Source organism: Saccopteryx bilineata, chromosome X (genome assembly GCF_036850765.1).
Source record: "Saccopteryx bilineata isolate mSacBil1 chromosome X, mSacBil1_pri_phased_curated, whole genome shotgun sequence".
Taxonomy (NCBI): Eukaryota; Metazoa; Chordata; class Mammalia; order Chiroptera; family Emballonuridae; genus Saccopteryx; species Saccopteryx bilineata.
Window position 1 is genome coordinate 79,371,155 of NC_089502.1, and position 14,638 is coordinate 79,385,792.

Here is a 14,638-nt window from a genome sequence, read left to right on the forward strand (position 1 = left end):
TGACCTTCCTGCTAAAACTGGGGTTCTTGAGGCAATGATTAAGGAGGAGGAAGACTGCTCACAGCACCATACTCATCTTCAACAGTCTCTCCCCACATGTCCCTTACAGGATCCTTCTCCCTGTTTGTAGTTTTCTACTTGGATCCTTCTAAGTACATTTAAATCTCTAGGTCTCTCAAGTACCCCTATACTTACCAATATGATAAATTCATTTGTGATGAAAAAATTTCTGGTTGGAGAAGAAAATACTTAGGGTTAGGGTTTCCCCCCCCCCCACTTTTTAGCTGAGTAACTTGGAAGATATTAATTTCACCTACCCGAGCTTTAATTTTCCCTTTGCACAACGGGCATGATAATCTCAGACATGCCCACCTCAGAAAATTGCTGTACAGTTGAAAGGGAATATGAAATTGTATTGTAAAGAGCCAATCACAATTTACATGTAAAATTAACTGAGTAAAATGTCTCTGGGACTGGTATTTTGAAAGAGAATAACTTGAAGAAAGTATCCACTAATAAAGCATTTTAAATATTAGAGAAAAATGGGGGAAAAAAACTGGAAGCTCAGGCCACTTTATTGAGTTTCTTATTCAATTGAAAACCAATTATTAAACATCTACTATGCATTGAGCACTTTTCTAGATACTAGAAATAAAAATTTCTGTCTCCATGGAGCTGACATTTTAGGAACATGGCAGAGACTAAAGAAAAACGGCCTTTGTCCTTCCAGCCTCAGAAAATGAATCCAGGGTCTGAGCCTCAGGACTATGGAAGAATTTTCATTGACTTGATTTAATCCTTCCTATACAAAGTCTGTCTTAACATTAATTCAACAATATAATTTGCTCTATGCAGATCTAAAGTAATATATGTTATGCATTCAACAAAAAGCATTTAATTCATCAAATAAATGTATATTAAATATACACCATATGCTTATCATTTTGTAAGTGTGGCAGTAATGAATGGAGCATGGTTTACAGAATTAAATAAGGTGGGATTTCTGCCTTTGAAGAGCTACCAACTTAGTGAGGGAGGTAATTTACATCAAGATAGGTCTCATGACACGAAGCTGGAGTTGCTCTAACAAATAGCTTAACTCAGTAATGGATGAAAATAAATGCCCAGTAAAAGTGAAATTTATAATGGAGTACAAAGTGCTATGAGAATTCACTTATATAGCTTAGGGTATGAAACAAACTTCATCAAAGAGATGACATTTAAGCTGGACTTTGAAGATAAAATAGATTTTTAATAAGGAAAAAAGGAGGTAATTCATCTACTTAAATGGACACAAGTAATAAGATGACAATTCCAAGAGGATAAATAAATGTTTAATAAACATATGAAAAGGTACTCAACCTTTTAATCAAGGAGATGGAATTAAAACTGCAATGTTATTTGTACCAGAATAAATAAAATGAAAAAGATAAACAATACTAAGTGTTGTTAAAAACATGGAGCAACTATTAGTGAGCAGGCAAAGTGAAATAATCACTTCACAAGACTGGCAAAGTATGAAGCTATGCATGCTTTATGACCTAGTAGTTCCTATTTCTAAGTATACATCTAACAGAAATGCATAGACATGTGCAACAAAAGAAATGTTTATAGCAGCACCATTCTTTATAGCTAAACACTGGAAACAACCCAAATGTCCATGTCCATGTAGTATATTCATAGAATAAAATAATATGCAGCTATGAATATGAATAAACTATTGCTATATACAACATGAATGACTCTCATAAACATAATATTGAGAAAGAAGCCAGACACAAAAGATTATACAATATATTATTCATTTATATAAAGTATAAAAATGGTCAAAATTAATCTATGCTATTAGACATCAGGATAGTGTCTACAGCTGTAGCAGAAGGAAAGGTTGTAACTATAAGTCAGCACAAAGGGGATTTCTGGGATGCTGGTATAATAATATGGTTGCTGAGATATGGCGCTGGTTAAATTAGAGTGTTCCATTTGTGAAAATTCAATGAGCTTTACATATCCACTTTTCTAAATAAGACAGGAAGGATAAGAAACCAAAGCAATCTGGCCCTGGCCGGTTGGCTCAGCGGTAGAGCGTCGGCCTAGCGTGCGGAGGACCCGGGTTCGATTCCCGGCCAGGGCACACAGGAGAAGCACCCATTTGCTTCTCCACCCCTCCGCCGCGCTTTCCTCTCTGTCTCGCTCTTCCCCTCCCGCAGCCAAGGCTCCATTGGAGCAAAGATGGCCCGGGCGCTGGGGATGGCTCTGTGGCCTCTGCTTCAGGCGCTAGAGTGGCTCTGGTCGCAACATGGCGACGCCCAGGATGGGCAGAGCATCGCCCCCTGGTGGGCAGAGCGTCGCCCCCTGGTGGGCGTGCCAGGTGGATCCCGGTCGGGCGCATGCGGGAGTCTGTCTGACTGTCTCTCCCTGTTTCCAGCTTCAGAAAAATGAAAAAAAACAAACCAAAAAACAAACAAACAAACAAACAAAAAGAAACCAAAGCAATCCAATGCAGGAAATGGAAGTCTTTTCAACAAATATTAGAAGAATAGTTGACCGAGTTCAATTCCTGGCCAGGGCACTCAGGAGAAGCGCCCTTCTGCTTCTCTACCCTTCCCCCTCTCCTTTCTCTCTGTCTCTCTCTTCCCCTCCCACAGTGAAGGCTCCATTGGAGCAAAGTTGGCCCAGGTGCTGAGGATGGCTCTGTGGCCTCCACCTGAGGTGCTAGAATGGCTCTGGTTGCAACAGAGCAATGCCCCAGATGGACAGAGCATTGCCCCCTAGTGGGCTTTCCAGGTTGATCCTGGTCAGGCACATGTGGGAGTCTGTCTCTCTACCTCCCTGCTTCTCGCTTCAGAAAAATACACACACACACACAGAAGAAGAAGATGAATAAGAATTGAATATTCATATTAAAAAATGAACCTCAACCTTTCTCTTAAACCACACACAAAAAATTAATTTGGTAAAGATCGTAAGTCTACATGTAAAATCTGAAATTATAAAGCTTTTAGCAAAAACCATAGGAGAGTATGACTTGGGAGTAGCCAAAGATTTCTTAAACAGATTGCTGAGAGCAATACTGAAACAAGAAAAGAAAAAAGAAACTAAATTAGACTTTATCAAAATTTAAAATATCTGCTCATCAAAAAAACATTTCAAGAAAATGATAAGCAAACTGTAGACTGGGACAAATTTTTTCAAATCATATCTCTGACAAAAGACTGGTATCTAGGATATGTAAAGAACTCCAACAACTCAATAATAAAAAATGAACAACCTAATTTAAAAATGTATAAAACACTTAAATAGTTTACAAAAGAAGATGTATGAATAGGTAATAGGAACACACACAAAAAAAAAACCCTTCAGTATCATTAGTCATCAGTGAATTGCAAGATAAAACCACTATACATCCACTAGAATGACTAAACTAAAAAAAATTAAAATACCAATTCTTGGTGAGGATATGGAATAACTGGAATTCTTATTCTGCTGGAGTGCAAAGAGAACTTCTTTTGACACAGTTTTGGCAGTTTCTTATATAGTGAAATATACATCTTACTGTATGACCTAACAGTTCTACTTCTAGGTATCTACCTCCCCAAAATGAAAATATGCCCAGGAAAAGACATATACAAATGTTCATAGCAGCTTTATTCATAATAGCCCCAAACTATAAACAATCCACATGCCCATCAACTGGTGAATACAATACAAATACAATGGGATACTATCAAGTACAACACAGCTGAGTTTCAAAAGTGTTATGCTGTGAAAAATGCCATACTGAAAAGGCTACATATGGTATATTATTTCATTTATACAAATCTCTAGAAAAGACCCAACTAATCAATGGTGATTCTCTCAAGGATGTAGTGGGAGTGGGATTAACTGACAAAGGGCTTTAGGGAAAATTCTGGATTGATGGTAATATTCTAATATCTTGATAGGGGTTTGGGTTACAGAAGATGTGCATTTGTTAAAACTCAGTAAATTTTCCTTTAAGATTTATATAATTTACTGTATGCAATTTTGACCTCAAAAGAAAAAGAATCTCCAAAAAATTAAACTCTAGTTAATAATATACATTCAGAAGTATTGGGAGAAAGAAGTGCACTAACATCTTCAATTTGCTTTGAAATGCATCAAAAATAAGATGGATTGATGAATCAAAGGAGGGAGAGTTAGATAGATGGACAGATATGTGATAAAGCAGATAGTAAAATGTTAATAGGAGAATCCAGTGGTGGGTATTACAGGTGGTAAAATTCTTTCAATTTGGTGAGGGGGAAGAGCTGAGAAAAAGGAGACAAGGGCATTTGGGGGCAATAAGGTAAGAAAGAGGAGCTCTGTGCTTCTTTGTGGGAAAAGGCTCAGGAACCAATTGGAGAGTTGAACAGGGTACAGATAATAAGGAGCCCAGTGTAGCAACTCAGGAGTTTGGACTTTCCCTTTTAGGTAATGAGGAGTCATCTCAGATTTTTAAGCAGTTGGATGACATAAAGGAGGTAGTGTGGTGCAGAGAAATGTCTGATAGTTAGGAGCTAAGAAACAAGGGTTCTGGTTCTACTCACAACATGATGTGGGGTAAGTGGATTAACAGTTATAGGTCTCAGAAAGTTTCAGCAAAGAATATTACTTTTCCTTTGTCTCTTCCTCCATCCATAGAGAGGCTTTGCGAAAACTGAGTTTAATCAGGCACAGAAGGAATTCTGTACATACTGAAGGAGAAAAATAAACTGCTACTCTTTGTCTTTACTCTCTACCCAACTCCTTTGCCTCTGCTCCATTTGAATGATTTCTCCTGCCCTTTAACTGGCTTTCTTTATCTGCAAGGTCAGCAAGTTGGATTTGGAACTTGACCCCTGAGCCAGAGCACATCAGTTACTTGCCTCTAATTCAGGGGCTGGTACCTGATTATGGCCCTAATGCCTGCCACTGCTTCATATTTCTGTTTCTTACTCTCTAGAAACTTCCTGTGCAAGGGTCTTAGGGTCCTAAAGGAGGTAAGACCTTGGCTATCTTCCAAGGTAACCAGTCTGAGAAGTCACACCCAAAGAGGTGAACCAGGCAATGTTTGAGAATGTAGGCACACAATGTCTACTTCCAGCCTTCCCTATGCTATCCTGAATCTTCCTCGACCCCACCTCCATTCCACCCTCACCTTGTTTTCCTTTGGTCTCTACAACAGTTAGTATTTCTACCATTTACCTGGTACCAGAGGAGTTTCTTTCTGGATGTATATGACTTATCTTTTTAGCTAGACTGTGAGTTCTTAGAAAGACAAATGAGAGGGGGCAGGCCAAGGATATTATAAGGCCAGAACACTTCCTACACTGAACAAAACAAAGCAAAAAAATCTACCAAATGTAATACCCCAAGGTCTTTAATGAAAGAAGCCTCTCTGTGTGGTGAGGAACTCCTAGATTTCATCACGTCTCTGACATTTACTTTCCCCCTGATGTTTCTCACTGATTATTCTGCTTTTACAGCCTGAATGAAGCATGGGCACAGAACCTTATTTATGCCCATTAGAACAGATGAGACTAAGCTAAAATGTTTAACACAGTAGAAAATGGAAGGAAATGACAAAAAGAAAACAAACATCAACAGCACCTCAGAGCTAGATGATAATCTGGCTTCAAAGATATGGCCTGCTCTTTTTTAGGGCAAACAACTCCTGATGTATAATTATAATAGTAGCTCAATAAATATTTAAGTGAATGAGTATCTATCCACAGTTGAAGTAATACAATTTCTGCCCTCAAAGAGCTTTGGTTTTAGTGGAGACACATGTTCAATGGGAAATTTTAATATAATTTCATAAGTACTGTGTTAGATGCATAGTAGTGAAAATCACAGACTCAAGCCAGACTATGATTCATAGGTCCTTGGGCAAATGATTTAGTTTTCCTCTGTGTCGATTATAAAATGATGCCCCTACATTATATATATGTATATCATATTGCCTTCCATATAGATTCGGGGTAATTAAAAGAAAAAGCTTAGATAATTTAGATGTCACTTTAAGTAAATTATTTTCTCTTTTTAAGTTTCCATTTCCCACCTGTAAAATGAGGACACTGGACTTTGTAGAAGGTCCCTTCCAGCTCTGACATTTTATGTTCTAGATTTTGGAACTAACCCAACGCCAAAGAATTAGGTTGTTTTTTTCTTTTTCAATGAAAGCAATCCTCAAACAATCTTGCTGTTATAATTTATTCAGCACTTATTGCATGACTGGTGTTTTCTAAATTTTATTTCTAATCTTCACAAGAAATATGAAAGATGAGCCTCATCTGTATTGTTCACAGGCATTGTTACATCAAGTAGCTAAATGTATGTATGTATGTATGTATGTATGTATGTATTTTGTGTGTATGTATTTAGAGTACCTTCTTTGCATCAGGAATTGTTTCTAATGCTAAGGATACAAAAATAAATAATGCTTACCCTATGCTCAAGGAAGCCACAGTCTATGAGAAGGAAACTGAGATTTAACAAGGACAAGACTCATTCTTACACTGCATTGTAACCATACAACTGAGACACTTCTGTTCCAGCTTTACAGAAGTTCCACTTCTCAGGGCAGGAAACTTTTTAGAAAGGATCTAGCACTATGTTTAGCACATAGTAGGTTGTCAATGAAAATCTCTTGAATGAATAAAAAAATAAATGAATAATAGGCTTAAAAATCCCATTCCATTTCTCTCTTGGATATGATCATGAAACAAATCCATTTCATCCTTCCTCACACTTCAAGCTCTGCTGTTCTGTGCTATCCTTCAGAGGCTTAAGGATTTCTTTTCACATTCTTTTCTATAATGCTCCTGCTGCTTCTGTCATCTTTCCCCTTCTTTGTCTGCTCTAATAATAGACCAAATATTGAGCAGAATTCATTTCTTGGCATTCAGAAAGCAGGCTCCATGAATAAGGCCGATTGATTTGTTTTTAATGCACTATTATTATGAATAGCCTGCTGGCTCAAGCTGAAATCTGACTACATCCAATAGCTTTTCCCTTCCATACCTCCACTTTGGCCATTAGAAATGTATCAACATTCAAACCTATTTCCCAGTAATATGGGTTCTCATCAGTACTCTTTCATGATTATGGACAATACAAACAATGTTTTCTCTGCCTTTGGACTTCTTTTACCACTACTATAGTATCCTGGCTCCTTTTTTACAATCAATCCCATTTGGCTCTTGGATCTAAGGTGATGCTGTGTCATCAGAACCCTTTAGTTACCCTCATAGAGATGAATAAATAAAAGTGAATAAAGGAGAGAAATATTTGTACTCACCTTCTTGAAAAAACTCTCAATGCATCATTCATTCTCAAGTAGTTAGGTTGATTTAAGTACAGGGCAGAGGGATAATGATAATGACCTACTGGGTTACACTTTAGCCAGAAAACTCTGTTGGAGAATAGCAGAGTCCCATAGCAAGGAAGTGCCTTTGGCCTTCCAATTCAATGAGTCCCAAGGGCTAATCTGCAGACCCATGACAGTTTGTGACTTTTTTTTTTTAAAGATACAATTTTTTTAAGAGTTTAAGACTTGGATTTTATTTATTTTTTATTTTATTTATTCATTTTAGAAAGGAGAGAGAGAGATAGAGAGAGAGAAGGGGGGGAGGAACAGGAAGCATCAACTCCCATATGTGCCTTGACCAGGCAAGCCCAGGGTTTCGAACCGGTGACCTCAGCACTTCCAGGTCAATGCTTTATCCACTGTGCCACCACAGGTCAGGCAGTTTGTGACATTTTTATCAGTCTACTGACACATGGGAAAAATTGTTGCCAACTAATCTTTTTTTTTTTTTATTTAGAAGTTAAATTTAATGGGGTGACATTTGTCCATAAGAACATATAGGTTTCAGGTGAACATCTCTGTAGCATTTGAACTGTTGATTGCATTCTATGCCCATCACCCAAAGTAAAATCATTTTCTGTCACCACATATTTGTCCCTCTTTACTTTCCCCCACGCCCTCTTCCTCTGGTAACCCAACTGATCTTTCTTAAGGAAGACTTTTCTTAATACAAAATAACACTGAATGTAACTGTAATTGGAAAACAATTTTAAAAAACACTTTTCTTATTAAAAGACTATGTTCTTTCTAGATTTTTATATTTCAATGTTAAAATATCATTTCATTAATAATATTTGACAATGTCTTCATATGGCAACATTAAAAATTGACATTTTTATGTTGGTTCCCAAAGTTTTGGGAGAAATTGTACTAGTTTCTGAGATCCAAATTTTGGGTCATTGTTTTGCTGTAGTAATTTACAAATCTAGTGGTACATCAGTATCACTAGAAGCTTTTTAAGAACTGTATTCCTGGCTCCTACCACCAGATATCCTGATTTAGCAAGTGCGAAGTGGGACCCAGAAGTCAGCACTTCTACAAAAGTCTCCAGGTGAGTCTGATGTGCAACCACATTAGGGAACCACTACTCTGTTTCACCGACTAGTATGAGTAATCAGGGACATAAATAGCTATAATTATTCTATTGTGGACTAATTTCTCTTAGAGACAGAAAAAAAACACATTCTTTCACTTGCAGTATAACCAGAGATTTCCACTGGTTTTTCCCAAGATCTATTGTCAGACAAGTAAAATAATTTAAAGTGCTTACAAGGTCCATACCTCACTTACTTGTCACAAATATGAGCCAAGTTGAATGAGTCTATACACAGTAGGTGCTCTGTAAAGATTTGTTAATATTGATGATGGTTGTTGATCAAGTCTGGTTGAGAAATTTGTTGAGAAAACTTCATTTATCTCAAGATTCTACCCCTATCTACTTTTATCACCTAGAGGAAAACATAGGAAGAAAACTCTCTGACATTACTCTTAGTAATAGTTGTTGATATATATCTTCAGGCAAGGGAAATAAAAGAAAAAAATAAATGGAACTACATCAAAATAAAAAGTCTTTGCACACCAAAGAAAACTCTCAATAAAATGAAAAGACAGCCTGACCACTGGTGGTGCAGTGGATAGAGCATCAAGCTGGGACACTGAGGTCCCAGGTTTGAAACCTTGAGGTTGTTGGCTTGAGCACAAATTTATTCGGCTTGAGCATAGGCTTGCCGGCTTGAGCATGGGGTCACTGGCTTGAAGCTCAAGGTTGCTGGCTTGAGTCCAAGGTCTCTGGTTTGAGCAAGGAATTGCTGGCTTGGCCTGGGCCCATGCCCTACCTTTGTTAAGACATGTATGAGAAACAATCAACGAACAACTAAAGTGCTGCAACTATGAGTTGATGCTTCTCATCTCTCTCCCTTTTTGTTTCTTTGTCTCTCTTGCACATAGACACTAAAATAAATAAATAAACAAATACATAAATTTAATTAAGTAAAAAATAAAAAGACAGCCTACTGAGTGAGACAAGTTATTCACCAAAAATACATCCAATATGGGGTTAATAGTCAAAGTTTATAAAGAACTTATACAACTTAGCACCCCCTCCAAAACAATCCAATTAAAAAATGGGCAAAGGACCTGAATAGACATTTCCCCAAAGAGGATATACAGATGGCCAATAGGCATATGAAGAGATGCTCAACATTACCAATATTAGAAAAATGCAAATTAAAACCACAATGAAATATCATCTCACACCTGTCAGAATGACTATAATAAAAAAAATCAACAAAAAACAAGTGTTGAAAATATGGAGAAAAGAAAGCTCTTGTGTACTGTTGGTGGGATTGCACATTTGTGTAGCCACTATGGAAAACACTATGGAGGTTCCTCAGAAAATTAAAAATAGAATGACTTTATGACCCAACAATTTCACCTCTGGATATTTATCTGAAGAAATCCAAAACACTAATTTGAAAAGATACATACATTCTCATGTTTATTGCAGCATTATTTACAATAGCCAAGCTATGAAAGCAATCTAACTATTCACCAATAGACAAATGGATAAACAGGATGTGGTATACATACAATGGAATAGTACTGGGCTATAAAAAAGAATGAAATCTTACCATTTGCAACAATGTGGATGGATCCAAAAGGTACTATGTTAAGTGAAATAAGTCAGGCAGAGAAAGACAAATACAGTATAGATTCACTTATATGTGGAATATAAAGAACAAAATAAATGAACAAACAGACTCATAGACACAGAGAACAAACTGATGGTTGCCAGATGGGACAGGGATTGGGGGGACTGAGTGGAAAAGGTGAAGGAATTAAGAAGTACAAATCAGAGTTACAAAATAGTCATGGGGATGTAAAGTACAGCAGAGGAAATATAGTCAATAATGTCATAATAACCATGTATGGCGCCAGGTGGGTACTAGATTTATTGGGGGGAATCACTTTGTAAAGTATATAAATGTCTAACCACTATGCTGTAAATTTCAAACTAATATGAAATAATATTGAATATCAAATGTAATTGAAAATTAAAAAAAGGAAAAGAAAAAGAGACAGGAAGCCACAGGGACTTCCAACCTGATTTGACTCTTAATTCCCTATCTCAATTAGCACCACTATTGTTCTTTCCTTCACCAAGCAAGAAATGTCAGCATCACCTTTGCTTCTTTCCCCCTTACTACTCAAATCTGTTCTGTCACGTCTACCATAACAGAGGTTCACAGAACCATCTCTTTGTCATCACAGTGACTGTTTTATTTTAGATCATCAACATTTTTTAACCCAGGTTATTGCTTAGTTTCTTTACCTCTTATCTTTCCAAGAGAGCATCTTTATACAGTGTTGCCAGTTTTCTTTCTAAAATGGATATCTGATGTTAGTCTCCTACTCATAAATCTTCAGTGGTTCTCTTGTATATCTAAAATAAAGCCTATACTCCTCAGTATGGTGTTTAATAACTCTGTGAAGTTGGTATTAATTCCATTTTGCAGATTAAAAAAAAAACCCTTCAAGTTCAGAGAGGGAAAATAACTTACTTAGTATCACACAGGTATGTAATGGTAAAACCAAGATTAGAATCCAGGTCTAAGCCCTGGCCAGTTGGCTCAGTGGTAGAGCAACAGACCAGTGTGTGGATGTCCCAGGTTTGATTCCCCATCAGGGCACATAGGAGAAGTGCCTATTTGATTCTCCACCCCCCTTCTCTCTCTCTCTTTCTCTCTCACTCTTCTCCTGCAGCTATAGCTCCATTGGAACAAGTTGGTCCTGGGCGCTGAGGATGGCTCCATGGCCTTAGCTTCAGATGCTAAGAAGAGCTTGGTTGCTGAGCAACTGAGCAACGTCCGGATGGGCAGAGCATCGCCCCCTAGTGGGCGTGCTGGGTGGATCCCTATCCAGATGCATGTAGGAGTCTGTCTCTGCCTCTCCTCCTTTCACTGGGAAAAAAAAGAATCCAGGTCTCTTCATGCCAGTACTCTAGCCATTATAAATAGGGGAGGAGGTAGGTATTGTGTGTGTTGTTAAAATGGTGGAATGGTAGTTAGACAATCCTGTCTCCTGGGTTGCGCACGTACTTTGAAGCTCACACAAATGAGTAAAGATCTCTGTTTTACCTCTTAATGGATTTGTAGACTTGAACAACCGACTTAGCCTCTTAGAGCCTTTGTTTACTCACTTAAAGACAGGAACAAATCATTCTAACCTTAAAGGGTTTTTATGAATACTATGTGAAATCATGTATGTAAAGGGCTAGCATAGGTTAACAGGAGCATCTCAATGAGTGTTATCATCCACCTTCACCCGCACTCCAGTGATTCACAAAATCCATTTAAACAATGAGCAAAATAGAATTTAGACAGTAGGGCTCTGGGATGGGTTGCAAGACTCTAGGGTCTATGCCTAGCTCTGGGGTTGCAGATAACCTTTTTCAGGGCCATAATCAGGTTCCATGCAAATAGAAACCAAAGCTTGGGCTTCCTTGGGAAAACAGTTATGTACATGTTGAGATCCCTGACTAAAAGCCAATCTTTTGTTTTTTTCCTTTTTTTTTTTAGATTTTATTTATTCATTATAGAGAGGGGGGGGGGAGAGAGAGAGAGAGAGAGAGAGAGAGAGAAGGGGGGAGGAGCAGGAAGCATCAACTCCCATATGTGCCTTGACCAGGCAAGCCCAGGGTTTTGAACCGGCAACCTCAGCGTTTCCAGGTTGACGCTTTATCCACTGCGCCACCACAGGTCAGGCCCTAAAAGCCAATCTCAAGCCTCACTATCCACAATGTCCATGTGCTCCTCATGGCTGAAGCACTGTGGATTTTTTTTTAACAGAGACAGAGAGAGTCAGTGAGAGAGATAAGACAGAGATAGACAGACAGGAACGGAGAGATGAGAAGCATCAATCATTAGTTTTTCATTGCGCATTGCGACACTTTAGTTGTTCATTGAATGCTTTCTCATATGTGCCTTGACCGTGGGGCTACAGCAGACTGAGTAACCCCTTGCTCGAGCCAGCGACCTTGGGTCCAAGCTGGTGAGCTTTTGCTCTAACCAGATTAGCCTGCGCTCAAGTTGGTTACCTCGGGGTCTCAAACCCGGATTCTCTGCATCCCAGTCCGATGCTCCATCCACTGCGCCACTGCCTGGTCAGGCGCACTGTGGATTTTTATTAAAATTAAAATGTTTCCTGAGAGAGGCAGTATATACAGTGTGGGGCAAAAGAAGGTTTAGAGTTGTTCATATGGAAAATAATATAATAATAAATAACAATACAAGAATAAACTCTGTTGTGCATACTCACAACTATAAACCTACTTTTGCCCCACGCTGTGTTTTAACTTTTTGGCACGATTAGCGTTAGTTTACCTTTGTCTCTGAGTAGAGTCCTTCTATGCCTCTGTGTGCTGTCCCTCTTAGGCAGGGACCCCTACTCCCATGCCCTGCGCTTGTTAAATCCTTCTTAACAGTCAAGGCCCATCTATGCCAACGCCTTCTGAAGAAGCCTACCTGTGATAACTAAGCTAGATCCTGCCTTCCCTTCCTTGTCACTCTCTCTGGGAGCACGACGTCCGAGAACTCCTGTATGGAGACCTGCTTTGAATTCCAGTTTGTACTTGAGTTGTCCCTTGACATTAGGGTAATAAACGTCTTGACCTCGTTGAGCCTCAAGTTTAATGCTTGGAAAAAGCAGGTGATGATACTAGTAACCTCAAACAGTGGCGTAGTGAACATAGCAGGCGCCCGGGGCACGACACTTTATTGGCGCCCCCCCCTCCCCTTCTACTACGCTCTTCTTGTTTGTCTTGGAGACCATTTGGCGCCCCTCTTCGAGTGGCGCCCAGGGCATGATAGACCCCCTTCCCCCCCCCCCCCCGCCCCATCCCCCGCTACGCTACTGACCTCAAGGTAAGAAGGGACACGGTCTATCTGCTGACTAGCATGGCTCCTGTGATTTGTGAATTTGGCCGAGGTTCTTTTCAGAAGACCGCAAGTTCTTGGTGACACCTCAATCCCTCCGCCCAGCTCAGCCCGCTCTCAGGTGCTTAATGACTCCATGTTCTTGGACAGTTGACGCAGCCTGATCTGTATTTTCTCTGTCCTTACAGTCTTAACCGAGCAACAAAGTTAATGAGATGCTGGGTAGAAAAGGCTTGACGGTCGCCCGTCCGCTGGTGAGAAGCGGAGTAGCTTGGTAACCACACCGCGACCTCAGCATTAAGTGTATTAGCTGCGCAGGCCCTTAATTAAGGGAAGCAGAACTTCCCGGGATCGCCCGCCGGCCGGGAAAGCTAAGGCTGAGCACAGCTAAGTATTCCCACTGGGCCGCCCGCCGAGCAGACCACCCTTCCCCTCTCCCGACCCCCCAGGACCCGAGCTCTCTCTGGGGAGCAAACTCTCCATTACCTCCGTGGGGCTGGGGCCTTACTTTGAGGGTAGGACATTCAGCGGGACTCACAAAGTCTTATACCAGAGGTGGGCGGAAGGGGGCGGTGGGTGCTGGAAGACATCCCTCCTCTCAAGCGCCAAAAAGCGGCGGTCGAGGCCTGAGGAACCAGCCCAGCTGGCAAGTCGGGGGCCGGGTGGCCCTTGCACATACTGGAGGCTTAACCTGGAGCCGACTCCTAGTTCTCCAATGCAGGACAGACAGATGGGAGGAGCCTGAGCTGAGCTTCGGCTCTTACCCTCCCGGGCCCGGCCGTCTCCCGTCCCGCTGCACCTCCTTCCCTCCCTAGCCCGGCCCCTGGCCCAGACCCGGCTGTCTACGGCTTCTTTGGGCTCCAGGTTGACGCAAACAAAGCCCTGATTGACTGCCGGGAGGGGCGGGCCTCGCTGCCTCGCTGCCTCCTCCCCTCTGCGCTCCGCCGCGGATTTGCTGGAAGGGCGGGGGCAAAGGGGGAGAGACTGGTGGGGGAGTACGCAGGGATGTGGGGGTCTGATCTCCCGGGATCGAGAACATGTGCCCACTCTCTGTCCAAAGCCTGGGCTGTCCCCTGCAGGTCGCTCCCCTCAAACCCAAGGTGGGGGTGGGGATAAGGAACTCCCAGGGGCAAGCAGGAGTCTTTCACCAGCCGGCTCTCGTCCTGGGGTCTCCGGGGCCACCCTACTTTCAGGCTGCTTGTTTGGAGAGGAGGAAGTGGGAGCAAAGGATATGTAGGGTTTCCCCTGGGGATTGAGTTGATAGATACCCGTTTGGAGCTTGCGGGCAAGAGAAGGCAGGGAAACAGGATAGTTTGTGCTCTCGTTTCCATTTTAA

At 40.7% G+C, this 14,638-nt stretch overlaps 1 long non-coding RNA gene across 1 annotated transcript in view; it reads right to left on the bottom strand.

The window, feature by feature from the left end:
• LOC136317486 (uncharacterized) overlaps positions 1-14,076 on the bottom strand; it is a 31,585-nt gene extending 17,509 nt beyond the window's left edge. The window contains exon 1 of the long non-coding RNA XR_010727877.1: positions 13,789-14,076. This is a non-coding gene — a long non-coding RNA (uncharacterized lncRNA). The remainder of the gene's footprint in view (positions 1-13,788) is intronic.
• Positions 14,077-14,638: the final 562 nt, after the last annotated feature.